The sequence below is a fragment of the Nelusetta ayraudi genome, unplaced genomic scaffold (genome assembly GCF_046127955.1).
Source record: "Nelusetta ayraudi isolate G7.1 ecotype Tasmania unplaced genomic scaffold, CSIRO-AGI_Nayr_v1 ptg000266l, whole genome shotgun sequence".
Classification (NCBI taxonomy): domain Eukaryota; kingdom Metazoa; phylum Chordata; class Actinopteri; order Tetraodontiformes; family Monacanthidae; genus Nelusetta; species Nelusetta ayraudi.
In genome coordinates, this window is record NW_027466315.1 from 167,501 (window position 1) to 176,146 (window position 8,646).

Sequence of the window (8,646 nt, forward strand, 5' to 3'; positions counted from 1 at the left end):
ACTCTTTTTTTCTGTCTTTTTTCTTTTTTATTCGCTTAATAACAGTTAAGCAGGGAAACCTGAGCCGTAATTACCGGCGAGCGGCCGCGTTTGATGGCCGTTTTTTTTTTTCCTTTTCCCCCCGCCGAGGAGGAGAAACAAACTGAGCCTCCCTTTTTCCCTTCTTTTGTCAAACAGCTTCTTTTTTTTTTGAGGGGGGGGGGGGAATTAATCATCATCATCCCAGCACCAGTGAGGAGGAGGAGGAAGAGGATTCGCTTTTTTGGGGGGGGAATTACATTTTATTTTTAGTTCCCTACAAAATAAAAGCATCCTCCCTCCTGCACCACTTCAATGAATAAAAAGAAAAATGCTGAGACTGCAAAAAGCAACTGATAGCAGCGGCGGCGGTGAGGAGGCGGTCGGCCAGGCGGTTTCATTGGGCCAAGGTTGTTTGGCATTCCGAGTCCCCGCCCACACAGCCCGAGCAAGTTTGGCTTGTTTCACTCTGGGAAATATTTTCAACAACGACGACTGACTTGGTTAATCTGGGGAGTGAAAGTGGCGAGGAAGGAGTGGGGGAGGGGCACACAGTTGAAGGCAGCCAGTCAGCAGCTGTTTAAAGGTCCATCTGTGTTCATGTGTGTGTGTGTGTGTGTGTGTGTGTGTGTGTGTGTGGGAGGAGGGTGTTGGGGGTTCAGACTGGGGGGCATCAGATGGACTGAAGATCAGACAGGATGAATCTGTTGAGGGGAGGAGGGGAGAAGGGGGTGTCCAGGTGAGGGGCCACAGGGAGGGGGGAGGGGAAGGGGTCCGGGGGGGGCTCTTCTTCTTCTTCCTCCTCCTCCTCGGCGGTCCGAGCCAACGTGGGGGCCCGGGGCCCCATTCACATGGTAATGAGTGTGTAAAAATCACATCTGTTACCCCCCCACCCCCCGCCCCCGCACCACGACCACCACCCCCAACCCAATACACACACACACACACACACACAGAGGATCTTTGTCACCTGAATGGATCCCCCCCCTCCCTCACCAGGTATCAAACAAGCAGCAGGAAATGAGGGGTTGTGTTGGGGGGGTTCCAATGTGTGTGTGTGTGTGACATCCCCAGAAGGCAAGCGAGCAAACGGGGCTCCCCAATCACTAAATCACACACACACACACACACACACACACTCAATCAGACACTGTTACCAAGTTCCCAATTAGCCCTCAGCCAGTCAGAGGGAGGGGGTGGGGGTGATGGCAGTGGGTAGGGGAGGGGTGGGTAGGTGTTGGGGGTCTCCAGGCGGGGGTCATGGCTTATCGTCACGGCGACGACCTGAGACTCCACAACCATCTCCTGATCCCCCTCCCGACTTCCCCCTTTCTTCTTCTTCTTCTTCTTCTTACTCCCAGTTGGCCGAGAGCCGTGCAAATATTCAACCGTCCAACTCGCCTTCTAAAAAAAACAACTGTCCCGTAAAAAAACATCTATTTTTCAAGAAAGTCATCTAAAAAAAAAGAGGCGAATGATTCGGAGGACGAGGAGGCATTCAGTTCCTGCAACAGACAGCAAGCGATTTCTGCTTCTTTCTCCTCTCCTCTACCCCTGAGTGTGTGTGTGTGTGTGTGTGTGTGTGTGTGTGTGTGTGTTCTCCAGCGCTGGCGGCAGCCAACGCCAGGTGTAAAGATGGCAGCAGCGAAATGACACAACTTAACCTCCACCTCCGTCTCAGTAAACGGCACGTTGGTAAGGGGGGGTGCGGTGGTGTGGGGTGGCGGGAGGACCTTCCCCACACACACACACACACACACACACACACACCTTCCTCCCACACACACAACACACACACAGCCCATGACTTATACATGATGTGGGCGGGAGTAAACAGGAGCAGACTGAGGCGCTTTTTTTTTTCTTTTTCTTTTTTTTGTTTCTCCATTTCATCTCGTACCTGCGTCTCCCAGCGCCGAGCCGCGGGGGTGCCGACGAGCTGCACCTTTAATTGCACGGTGGGGGGGCAGGGGGAGAGGGAGGAGGCGGGGGAGGACAAGCGTACAGAGGGATGGATGGATGGGAGGATGGGAGGGGGAGGCGGCTACCTGCAGGCTGTTTCTCTCTCACACACACATACACACACACACACACACCTCAACAAGAGCGGCTCACAGTTCACAGCTAATGTGGCCGTTTAGCCTTGGCGGCTGCACAACGGCTACTTCCTGTGACGGCAACAGGAGTTGTGTAGCTAACAAGGTTGTGTACCTGCTACACAACCTTGTTAGCTACACAACAGCTACTTCCTGTGACAACAACAGGTGCTACACAAGCTTCTCCTCCTCCTCAGCCTGGATACCTGCAGATCCGTCTCTGTAAAACAAAAGTCCAATCCGAATGGTCCGAATGAGACGCTGGGGGCGGAGCTAAAGGCACCAATAGGAAGCCAGCATCGGTTACCAACCGTCTCCACCATCCCACTGTGCAGAATCTGATTGGTTCTGCTCAAAGTGCGACGGAGGATCCGTCCAACCTGGTTTCTCTCTCTGAAGGGAAAGTCTCCTCCAGCGCCACCTGTAGACAACCACGCCGAGGACGACTGGATCCTTTAAGATTCAAGCCGCTTTTCTGTAAAAGTGCAACAGCGTTGCATCAAGAGCCATGACTGGAGCAACAGCAGCGCCACAACACAACAACACAACCTGAGATAATTGGCTCAAACCCACAGAATGACCACACAGGAGGAGGAGGAGGAGGCGGTGAGGACAGCGAAGGTGTGAGATGTTGGTGGTGAACAACTCTCTAATGAGGGAAAAAATGTTTTGTTTTTTTCAAATCTAGCGCAGCTTTAATTAAACTTCCAAACTTTACACAAACTTCCGAGGATCTGGATCAGCCGCTCGGAGGTGGAGGAAATGGAAAGTAGTAGGCAGAAAGCACTCGTCCTGATCATTTGCATGTGAAAAATACATGCATGCATGCATGCACGTATGTATATATGCATGTTGTCTTGCATAATGGAGCCAGTCTGACGTGAGTGGCTGCAACTCACTACCCCCCCCCCCACCCCCACCCCCCCACCACCACCACCACCTCACCCCCCGACCTGGAAGTCAAAAGGAAATTTTTGATCTAAGGGCCTCCAACACACACACACACACACACACACACACACACCTCAACCCTTGGGTTCTGCCTCCCTGTGTTTCTGTCAATCCTCTCTTTCTCCCCCCTTCTTCTTCTTCTTCTTCTTCTCTTTTTTCTTTTTTTTTGATCAGTGTCTTGAAAGTGAGCGGAGCATGTGCACCAGGAGCAGCAGCAGCAGCAGCAGCAGCAGCAGCAGCAGCAGCAGCAGCAGCAGAAGCTCCTCAGGTACCTGGGGTAGCAGCGGCGAGGTGCTAATTAGCTCGGTGGGATAATTGATGTGTAGATTTACACCGTTGAACAAATGCTCCCACTTGTTTGTTCTTTTCTCACTTCTGCTTCTCATGATGGAGGAAAGAAGAAGAAGAAGAAGAAGATGAAGGAGGAGGAGGAGGAGCCCCCCACCCCCCACCCCCCTCGCTCCCCTGGCACCACCCTCCTCCGCCTCCCCCCCTGCACCTCCTACCTCAGCCCTAATGAACAATTTACCTGCCGTGTAAAGGGGGCGGGGCAGCCTGCCAAGGCAGCGGGGAAACAAAGAGCCGGGTTCATTTCCCACAGGTGGAGCTGGAGCAGCAGCAGCCGCGATCCCAGAACCTGCCCGCTATTGCCTACGCGCACGTGTGTGTGTAAGTGCGTGTGTGTACGAAAGTGTGTGAGCATGCCTGCCAAACCTGCAGGAGGAAGGAGAAGGAGCGGGGGGGGTGGGGGGGGGGGCGGGGGGGTGCAGCACACTACATAATTCCAAAAGGGAAACAATTTAAAAAATGAAAGAGGGAGACATTAGCGGAGCGCTGGTAGCGCCGCATTGTTTCGCCACCGCCACCACCGTAACGCCGCCGCTTTCCTGCGTCTTTTGTCTTTGGGACGCTATTATTAGCATGGGCGAGCTCAATCCCCCCTCCCCCCATCATCATCATCACCGCCCCCCCCGCGACTGCGTCCGTCCGTTCAATAGGGTTTGAATTTGCTCATTAACGGCTAAGAATCCGCAAACACATTCGGCGCTGAGCCGCTCGCTCACTTTTCCTTTTTTTCCCCCTCTGTTGCTCTCTCTCTCTCTCTCTCTCTCCTTGCTAGTGCTAATAAACTAATCACGGCCCCTCTCGGCTAATTGGGAAATAGAATGAGGAGAGGAATGAGAGCTTTTGCCTTGAGGATTTCTTCTTCTTCTGCTGCTGTTTTTATTTCCCCCTTTCTTTCCAAGGGAGCCGCTACTAGCACCAAGCTAGTAGCGGTGGAGCCCATTAGCGGGACAGATGTGGAGCGAGAAAAAAAGGTGAGCAGGTCCTCGTGGGACAACCCCCCCCACCCCCAAACCACCACCACCACCACCCCAATCTCATCCGTCACCACTAGTATACAACTTAAACACATTACTACTGCTCTCATCGCTTTGGGGAGGGGTGGAGGTGCAGACCTGCCTGGGTCGACTAGCCTCGCCGGCAGCAGCGAGGAAGGACAGACGGATGGACGGACAGAAGGGGGCGCCGAGCCAAGACGTAGAGTCTCGAGAGCTCATTGTTTCCCTCGCACTTCCTGCGAAATAGCAGCGGCAGGAAGCGTAGGAAGCTGCCGAGCGGCTCGGCGGGTCTCACAGGAAGTCATATTGACGCTCGTAAAAACAAAAAAGAAAGGAGAAAGAAAGGACGCTGGAGGAGGAGGAGGAGAAGGAGGAGGAGAAGAAGAAGGAGAAGAGGAGGAGGAGTGGAGGTAGATCGCTGAGGACAGGAAGTGGACCGTGTGTGTGTGTGTGTGTGTGTGTGTAATATACACAAACACACCCTCAGCTTGATAACGTTGGGACGGAGGAACGATGATGTGGCGGCCGGCCGGCGACTGATTGGCGTGTCACCCCAAAACCCAGGGCGGCAGGCTCTGCTTTTGATTGGCTGTCGCCGCTGACCAGCGGGCCGATAACTCTGCCTGCACCCCCCCTCCCGCACACACCTTCCTGTCGCCATCTCGCCACTTAATCTCACGGGGCGGCGAGGAGGGTTCGCCAGGAGGAGGGGGCGAGAGAGGGGCACTCGGGAACAGGAGAGCGAGCGAGCGAGGCCTCTGCGCCGCTGCCACCGCCTTTCATCTGGTCTCCCCCCCCCCACCTCACCCCCTAACCCAACTCCCCCCCACCCCCACCCTGGAGACGGCGGCAGGATCCTTTTAAGTAGCACACCTGATAAGGAACTAACTTTTCCTGCCTCGCACAGGAAAGGAACACGCACACGCGCACGTACGTGCACACATCCGCGGTTAAAAACCCTCTCTCTCTCCCACGGCTTTGAACGCCCGATATCGTCCTTTTATCCTCGCCGAGCCGCTTTTCCTGCGGCTATTAACTCATTCAAAACAGGTAATTACGATGGGGCGAGCGAGGGGGGGGGGGGGCGAGGGAGCGCCGATGATCGCAGCCGAGCCCACTCCACCTTCCTGCAATCAAGGAAGGGGTGGGGGGTGGGGGGTGAGGGAGGGAAGGGGGAGGCTACCCCGGAATCCATTTGCGGATAACTGCGCCTAATCCATTTCAGTCAGTCAGTCAGGAGAGGCTGGCTGGCTGGCTGGCTGGCTGGGCCAACACCCCCCCCGCCCCCCTCCTTTCTCCTGTGGGACGGCCTGGACGGCGAGGTCATAAATCACGGGCGTTCGAGAGGCGGTGAGAAAGTCCCGGCGGCAGACAACGAGGACGACGACGAGGCTGGAACAAGCAGAGCTATCATCACCTTTTAGAGAGAGCGGGAGAAAAAATAAAAGCTGCTGGTCAGTCTGGGAGAGGAGGGGGAGGGGGGGGGGGGGTTGGCGGGGGGAGTGGGCGGGACAAACAATGGGCGCCAACTCCCCCCCTTCCCTCTGTGGCGAGGAGCCTCGGCCGCTGGTCCCAGAGGTGCAGTTAGCAGTCAGCCGCCACAGACTGTTTTAGTCTGGATGGACGGACAGATGGATGGATGGATGGATGGATGGATGGATGGACAGGGGCCGCCAAGACCGGGGGAGGGGGGCGGTCACTGAGGGTGGGTGCGGGAGGGGGAAGACTGTGACGGCGTGAGAGAGGGAGCGAGAGAGGAGGAGAAGCAGGAGGTGCTCACCTATCGTCTCATCTGCACAGGAAGTGAAGGAGGGGGGAGAGAATGATGAAGGAGGGGAGGTAGAGGAGCGGTGGGAGAACACTCACTCACTCACTCCTTCCTTCCTCCCCCCCCCCCCCCCCCCCCCTCCTTCCCACTGTTTGTTGATCCAGGTAGTGAAAACACGGCCGTGGCTGACAGAGGCGTGTTGGTGACCCCGTCCTGCTCTCTTCCGCCCCCTCCTCCTCCCCCATTTCCCTCGAGTCCCCCCGATTTTTTTTAGGAGGGTGGAGGCGGGGGGGGGGGGGGGGGGACTCGGCTGTTGCGTCAGGACGTAGCCTTCTGGGCTAACGGGCGGCTAATTGATCCCCTGGGCTTCGGCCAGTCGCTGCAGAACTTATTTACTCTTGCGACTCTTATCTGCACAGGCTGAGATGTGTGTGTGTAGAGTAAGTGTGTGTGTGTGTGAGTGTGTCAGAAGTGTGTGTGTGTCTGTGTGTTTGAGGAGGATGGGGTTCCCGACCGTCGGCCCGTGACACTGCACAGGGAGGAGCCAATCAGGCTCCAACACCTCCAAACCTCCTTCCTCTCCAAGTCTCCTGCAAATTGGCTTCCAGCAGGAGCGGCCGAGGTGCCAAAGAGCCTTGAGGAGACGGACAAAGACTCCAGAGTCCACCCCCCCCCACCATCTCCCTCCTCCCTTGAGGGTGAGGGGAGGAGGGTGGGTCATGTGTCAAAAAGCTTCTCGCCATGAGGTGGCAGAATCCTCATTCATTAGAGGAGGAGGAGCACTGAGGCGTTTCAAACACCTGCAGACTCTCCTGCCGCTGCTACCTGACTCAGCTGAGCTCAGGTCAGCTGACCAACACCCAGTCAACCAGCTCTCCACCAATCAGGAGGGAAGAGGGAGGAAGAGGAGGAGGGGCTACAGTTCCTCCAGAATATCTCTGGCTGAGCCGCATCAGACGACATGTTTCCCATGGCCACACCGCCCCTGGGATGGAGGCAGGTCCTTTCAAAAAAATAAAAAGTTGGGATGGAGGGAGGGGATGTGGGTGGGGGTGGAGGGCTGGCGGGTTGGCTGTGGATCAGCGCTACACAATCAGCCAGAACATGTGGAACAACCTGTGGGCTTCCAAACACAACACATCATCGCACAGGAGCTCTGGGAATGTGTGGGAAAACACATGCTGGCTGGCAGCTAGCGAGCTAGCACACTAGCAAGGGAGCGAACAAGCACACACACGCATACGCTAACACACTAACAGACACACACACACACACACACACACACTAAAGGTTGTTCGGTGCAGCTGTTTTCTTGGGGGAATTCCTCCACTCGCTACACAATGACACTCTCTGCTTCCTCCGGAATCATCCGGATGGAGCGGCGGCCAACAGCTGGACAGCGAAGCCCCACTGACGACCACCATGACCATCACCATGATGATGATGATGATGATGATGATGATGATGGGAATCGTTTAAAACCCGACCTGAAAACGAGGTACAAAAATGTGCAATTTTGCACAAAAAATATTCCGGCTGCTATCCTGCAGCTAATCAACTGCTAATCAACCCTCACTTCCTGCAGCTATCAGTCCCCTTCTGGAAGGAAGGGGTGGAGGTGCGGGGGGCTCGGCAGTTCGCCAGGTAACGACAACAACAACAACAACACCTGACCTGAGACAGAGGCAGATTAAAGGCCGAGTGCAATCAGAGGGTTTCAGAAGGTCCGCAGAGGAGGGGAAAAAAACCAGCTGGCCGCTCTGCATTAGCCATACTTAACCGCATTATTCACGGCGCTCCCTCCCTCGCTCCCTCACTGCTGCTGCGGCGGCGGCGTTCATCACCGTGCACGGAGGGGAGGGGCGTGGCTAAAAGGCCGAGGACGGTTACGCGGCGTTTGGCGAGCTCGTGAAAAAGGGACGACAACATGGCGAGGGGTCAAACACACAACAAGCAGGAAACACATCGGCGTCACATTAGCAACGCTAAATTAGCGGCTAACCTGAGGAGGGAGGGGCAGGAGGGTGTGGGAGGATCAGTGACGTGTGTGTATGTGTGTGTGTGTGAGTGTGTTGCCGGTTGATGCTACAGCTCAGAGTCTGGGTGTTAAAGATAAGAATGCCTGAGGCCCCAACGCTGTGTGTGTGTTTGTGTTAGTGTGTAAGTGTGTTTGTATTAGTCTGTGAGTGTGTTTGTGTGTGTGTGTGTGCCTGCAAGACAAATGAGTAAAAAGGTAGCGGAGCTCCACTTATCTGCACTCGCTGGGCGGCGGCCGAGCCAAAGGTAGAAAACAATTAGAGAGGAGAGCTCGCTGATAGAGGTGGGAATTAAAAAGAAATAAAGAAGAAGAAGAAGGAGAAGAAGAAGAGTAGCATTGATCCCGCCCCCAAAACTCTTTTCTCTCACTCTCCGTCCCTCCCTCCCTAACCAATCAAAGTGGAGGCACCTCATTGGACGAGAACACCTGAAA